Source organism: Onychostruthus taczanowskii, unplaced genomic scaffold (genome assembly GCF_017590055.1).
Source record: "Onychostruthus taczanowskii isolate IOZ18803 unplaced genomic scaffold, ASM1759005v1 scaffold61, whole genome shotgun sequence".
Taxonomy (NCBI): Eukaryota; Metazoa; Chordata; class Aves; order Passeriformes; family Passeridae; genus Onychostruthus; species Onychostruthus taczanowskii.
This window is the reverse complement of record NW_024503790.1, coordinates 6,262,882-6,268,881: the sequence shown is the minus strand read 5'-3', so window position 1 is coordinate 6,268,881 and position 6,000 is coordinate 6,262,882. Positions and strand designations below refer to the sequence as shown.

Below are 6,000 nucleotides of genomic sequence, written 5' to 3'. Positions count from 1 at the left end.
AATGTAATACAACTATTATTGTTATTATTATCATCATCATTATAATTATTATTATCGTTATTACTATTACCTGAGTGCATTTTCCCTATATATATACTGACTTTAGGGATTTGTGATCCAAGCTGGCTCAGTCACCTGCCCTAGAGGGATAAGGTATTTTTAAACAACAACCATCAAACAGGGTATTTTTCAAATGATGAAACCTGGCCTGAATTAACTTCCTGCTGGAAAGCTCTTTTGGAAGTCTGATTTAAATACACTCTGGAGCAGCGAGTTCCCTTCTACATCTGCCAGGTGCTGGGCCACGTTTGATGAGGAGGTTGAGGAGCGAGGCTGAAGGCTTTGTGCTGGCTGGAGGACTGAGTTCCAGCTCTGGCAGGTTTGGGGCTGTCACAGAGCTCTGGCCAAGGCAGGCTCCTTTTGGGGAGCTGGTGTGCCATGAATATTGCAGAGTGCACCACCCTCAATTTGTATCGATCACAGCAGCCCTGCGACGCGGCCAGGGCGCGCTGGAATTAATCAGCTTTTAGGGAGCTGTTTCTAGAAAGTACAGGATAAATTTCAGACTTAGATCTTTGTCTGCTGAAGGACTCCTGGGCTCTAGTACGAAAATGGTAGCAATGGGCATGGATAAATAGCGGGAAGATACACAACTACAAATAATTAGCAGCGTCTGGAAAGATGAAGTTGGTAGGCAGTACTTGAGGGTGTTGCTCTAATTAACCGGGTCTGTGAACCTTAATGATTATAATTTTTTCCTATTTTTTTTTAAACTTGGCTTTGTAAAACTAGCTCGGAGGTGGTGTACGCCCATATTTATTTTATAGGAAAAATATTACTGTACGGCTAAGAAATGGATTTGCTCGGCAGGGATAAAGTGTATGTTGCCCCAAGGTAATGGATTACACAGATGACTTGTTTTGCATGTTATTCTGCAAGGGAAATAGCAGAGCTCTGCTCTAAAATTAAGGCGGTACTAACAACTGAAAGGTCATGGTTATGGTGTGGAGGAACAACACGAGACATTGGGAGATGAGTTACAGGTTTGCGTGGAGATGCACAGTCCGATAAATACTCATCCTTTATAAAAAATCCAATGAAAAGCAGATGCATTCCTGCTCCTAATGGGGGGCAGCAAGGCGTCATAGGAAAGAATTGGAACAAAATGGCTCACTAATTGAAAGCAGCGGTGCCAAATCCCCGTGCAAAGCGTGGCCCCGGCCAGGACGGTTCCGTGCCGTGCCGGGCTGCCCGGTGTGCCCAGCCCGGGCCCGGGGGATGCCGTGCCGTGCCGTGCCGTGCCGTTCCAGCGCTGCCATCAATCACGGCGCTCCCGGTTCCGGCGGGAGGCGGAGCGGGGCCGGCCGCGAGCCGGTGCCGAGCCCGGCGAGCGGAGCTGGGGCCGGCCAGGGGGCGGCGGGCCCGGGACGCTCGGCTGGGCTCCGGCCGCAGCTGCTGGGCGGCGGAGGGGCCTCCTTTTGTTCAGCAGCTGCGCCTGCCGGCCCCGCTTCCTCCGAGCCTGCCCTTCCCGGAGCCCTCCTCCTCCTCCTCCTCCTCCTGCTGCTGCCGCTCCTCCCCGGAGCGGGGCCGGGCTCGGGCTCGGGGCTCGGCCGCAGCCGGAGCCGCGGTGAGTGCCCCCCGTGCCCCCCGAGCCCCAGGACTGCGGGACTCGGTGCCTCGCAAGTTGTGTTCCCAGCTGGAGAATTAAGGCTGCTCTGCAAGTTGATTAATTGTTACCTGGCTAACGATAACTGCCTGGATGGAGGAAAGGCTTGGCTTAATTCTCTTTTCCGCTTTGGGTTGCTCCAGTTTTTTGGTTGGTGTTTTTTTTTTTTTTTGGTTTGTTTTATTTATTTATTTATTTATTTTCCAGAAAAAGTTGGATCGACTTGGTAGGTGAGGCGTGGGTGTAGGTTGTTGTTGGCCTGGGAAGTTCAGAGCGCTCTTAAAGGCTGCACGGTTGTTGTTGGGTATTTTTTTTTTCCTTTTTCCATAACAAATGCTTTACCTCCCTGTTCTAAATATAAACAGTTGGGGTGACCGGACTGCTGTGTTTAATTCTGATTTTTTAAAAGCAAATGAGATGTGGAGATAAGGACTGCAATTTTCTTCATCCTGGAAGAAAGTACTTTTTCATTACTCCGGCTACAATGGAATGCCTTTGAAGCACTAATTGGGACAGTGTGTGGTGTAACTCTTTAAACGACGTTTAATGCTGTTTGAGACAGCGACAGGAGCGCTGCTCGGCCACTTGGTTTGCTGAGGAAGAAAGCAGCTCTGCTTTGTTTTGCAGTTGTTTTTGAGCTGGCCGGAGTCCATGTGGCTGTGCCCTGCGTGGGGCGTTGTGCGGCTGGACGGCTCCTTCCAGCCATACGGGGCTGCTTTAATTGCCGGGGAGTGGAAATGGCGCTTGACAAGGCCACTTAATTCCTTTCTTTGTCGTTCTAAACTTCACGTTAACGAAGTAGAAGGAAGTGGCGGGTGGAGGTGGAGTGCGGTTCCCGATGCTCCACACACGGGTTTCCTCTGGGAGCCCGCCGGCCTGCAGCCCCACAGACAGCCGTGTTCCATGCAAAGCCCTTAATCTGCAGGCAATTCGTTCCAGACTCGGCGTTTGTTTGTCTCCGTTTTTGTTCTTGCAGGCAGTGCCGTTTTTCAATGCTGGTGCCCAGCGACTATCAGCAGACAGGCGTTCCACATGCCTGACAGCAAGCTGGGAGCCGTGCAGGAGCAGCATTTAAAAGCTTTTATTTGTTTTTTTATTTATTTTTTTTTCAACTCTGTAATTTGGTAGCGTTTAAACTATTTCATAAAGATCTCTGGGAGCAGTGAAAGGTGGTTTTCAGTCCCGAGCACTTGAGTTGCTCATTGTGCTCTGGCAGGCTGGGTGCTTGGCAGGCACTTCTCGAAATGTTATTTGATCTGGCAGCACGATAGAATTCACTTGGATTACACAATTTTTTTTCACCCCCCGGTTGCTGTTTGAAAGTGATGCATCAGCGAGTGTTGTTCGAGAGCGTATTTTAAGACCCAAACTGCGTGTGTTGGCTTTAAACAGGATTCCAGAGAGAGGCAGCTCAGAATTTGTCTTGTTTTGTGGTTAGGATTTATGAATTGAGGCGAGGCTGACGTAATCTATCCGACCACTTCCTTTGTGTGTGTTTTAGAGTTGATAGTGCTTTGTTTTGCTTAAAATAGGACTGTTTCTTGAATAGTTTTCAATCTCCTTTCTGCTGTGGCCTTCAGTGTGAGCAGACAACTTGTTCCAGTTTTGTGTGATTATGTCCCTTTGAGGAAATGGTTCCTTCCTTTTGTCACTAAGGTTCAGTGAATTGCTTGTACGCTAAGTAGATGAGACTTTAATTTTAATTAACATAATGATGCGTACAGCTGTTGTGTCAGAACGCATCGCCTGTCTTTGCAGTTTTGCTACAGGTTGTGGAGAATCCCTTGATGTGCCTCTCCAACCCTCTTTTGCTTACTTTTGTTTGTGTGAAGGTGACAAAGATGGGGCTTTGTCTGCTGATGAGTGCTTAACAGCTCCCTGCCAGAGAGCCTGCGTTGGCTTTCTGTGTGTGGGGAAGGAAATAAGCTGTTTATCGCTGATCTAATCCCAAACCTCCTTATCTTTGGGGTGGAGGGGGGTGTGTGTTACCCATTGTTCTGCTCCAGGAGTAACCTCTACATTTCTTACTGTTCAAATCTTTAATGGCTCTACAGCTTTAGAGAGCTGGCTCTGCGTTAGGTCAGTGTGCACACGTTAATTGTTAATTGTTCTGGGAGTGCAGGAGATGTTGGGGGGTTCTGCTGATGCGGTGTGTGCTGGATTGGAAGGCACACACTGTTGAGTTTTAGTGCAGAGCAGCGTTCTGTAACTTGTTGATATGTGTGGCTGACAGGACATTTCTGAGAGCCAGTGTTGGTGAAGAAAGGCTGGTGAGAAAGGTGCAGGCTGTTGGTTGTGCACTGCTCTTTTGGCCAGGTGATTTTCAGATGAAGGCTGTGCCTTTGGAGCATTAGGCGTTAGGGTTAGCTTTTGCATCCAAAGGTGAGAACTCAAACTCCAGGCACACTTGGGGATAAATACTGTTTTATTTAGGTTGGAAAGGGCTGCTGGAGTCCCCCAGCTGGTGGCTGTGTCCCTCTGGCCAGTGGCCCCTGACAAACCCTGCCTGTTGCTGCTGTCCCAGGCAAGCTTTGGGTTCAACAAAGCCCAGCTTGGCTGAGCTCAGGACTGGGACTGCTGGGGGACACTCAGGGCTGGGACAGAGCAGCAGGAATTCTGTGGTGCTGCAGACACCCAGCCTGACTTTCCTGGGGCTGGCTCACCCCTGGGACAGGGTCAGCAAGCTGCACATCACTTTTATTATTAGTTTTTGTGAGCTGCAATGTTCTGGCCAAAATACCTATTCCTGCTCTAAAGTAACTTTTATTTTCGCTCGCACCGTGTGTGTTTCAAGTGCCAGACTCAGTAAATGACACATGAGAGCGCTGAGTGGTTCTGTTTTGTGTTTTAAAGGTAAATAAAATGAGGAATGGTTTCTAAACTGCTGTAGTCCTGACAGCAGGCACCCTGAAGCTCTGCTGGGAGTGGATTTAAACCTTCAGTGCAGTGGGGAGGCCTCACCTGGAGTGATCAGCAGCCCCTAACAGGCAGATTAATGTGCAAATCTTTATTAATGTGTGTAAAAGCATGTCAGGAGGGGCACTGGGGGAGCAGGGCTGTGTCAGCAGGGCTGGATAATCCAAACCCGTGTCACCTGGACCTTGCTTGGCCTTGCTCCTTGTTTGGCTGGTTCTCCACTATTTCAGAACACAGGACAAATTTCTCTGTTTCTACAGACTGGAAAAGCCTTTAATGATGTAACACTCCCAGATAAATAAAGAGGACCCATAAAATGCACATTATCAGAACAACTTCATGAAATATAATGTCAGGCACCTTGAATGAATCGGAGGGAAATCTGGTTTATCAAACTTCAGCTTTCTTAGCAGAAGTGAAACTCTTTCCAGAAGAGTGGACAAAAATAGTATTTATTCCAAAGTTTGCCCGGGGTAGTGGTTTGAGTTGTGACCTTTGGATACGAAGTGAGAACAAATAGTGTTGGAAAATGTAAATGATTAAAACAAGCTGGCCTTCCTTAGGAAACATTTGTGTCAAGTTTATCCGAGAAAAGGGCTTGGTAATTGGATAAATGTTTTACTAGTGGAATAGCTAGTATTTGATTGTGATGTGTAGATTCTCTCATAATGTTTTTGTGTGTAATTGGTGTGTTTGGAATTCAGGCATTTTCTGATGTTAGCAGAAGTACAGAAGAAGTGGAGGCTGTAAATTCAACATTAACGATGTAGCTGTGCTCTTCTCTGGGGAAGGAATGGCAAATTTTGAAAGGAAACTTGGTTTAATTAGTCTTCTGTGAATGGATATCACTTTCATTTTCATAAGATGACAATCCAGTGTGAAATAACAAATCTGGAATGTGTTAGTACTGGGGCCTAAAAGTTTTGATACTTGCAGGTTTTTCATTCCTTATTTTTCCCTTTTTTTAAAATGAGCTGACTGTAAAAAGCTGTGATTAGATAAACCTTTTACTGAAAGCAACCAATTTTGGTGCAGATAATTGCTGCGTCTGTAACACCAATTTTGTACATGAAATACATTTTGTCTTAAATGCTGATTTGAATTTTCTTGAGACTAGCAAGAAAAAAATGCCTTGGTTTTGGCAGTGTTTCCTTGGTGAATTTGCTTATTTGTAGAGATCAAAATTACTTGTTTTTCTGAAATAAAACTGAAATTTTGCTAATAGGCAGTAAGTGTTCCAGCAGCATCTGCAGTTCTGTCCTTACTGTGGGAAGTTCTCTGCATTTCTGTGCCTGCCCACAGCAGGTTTTTAAAGCCAGGCACAAATTGAAGCTGGGAACTCGGCTGGCTGTGGTTTTTGCTGTTGAGAAGTTTCCTGGCTTTGCTCAGTGCCTGATGAGCACAGTGCCCCAGCGAGC

The 6,000-nt window shown here is 46.9% G+C and overlaps 1 protein-coding gene across 1 annotated transcript in view; it reads left to right on the top strand.

Annotated features, from left to right (window-relative positions):
* Positions 1–1,412: 1,412 nt before the first annotated feature.
* The window catches only part of RERE (arginine-glutamic acid dipeptide repeats), a 130,434-nt gene continuing 125,846 nt past the window's right edge, over positions 1,413–6,000 (top strand). The window contains exon 1 of the mRNA XM_041419549.1: positions 1,413–1,627. The gene's annotated coding sequence lies outside the window, so the exon portion shown is untranslated. The remainder of the gene's footprint in view (positions 1,628–6,000) is intronic.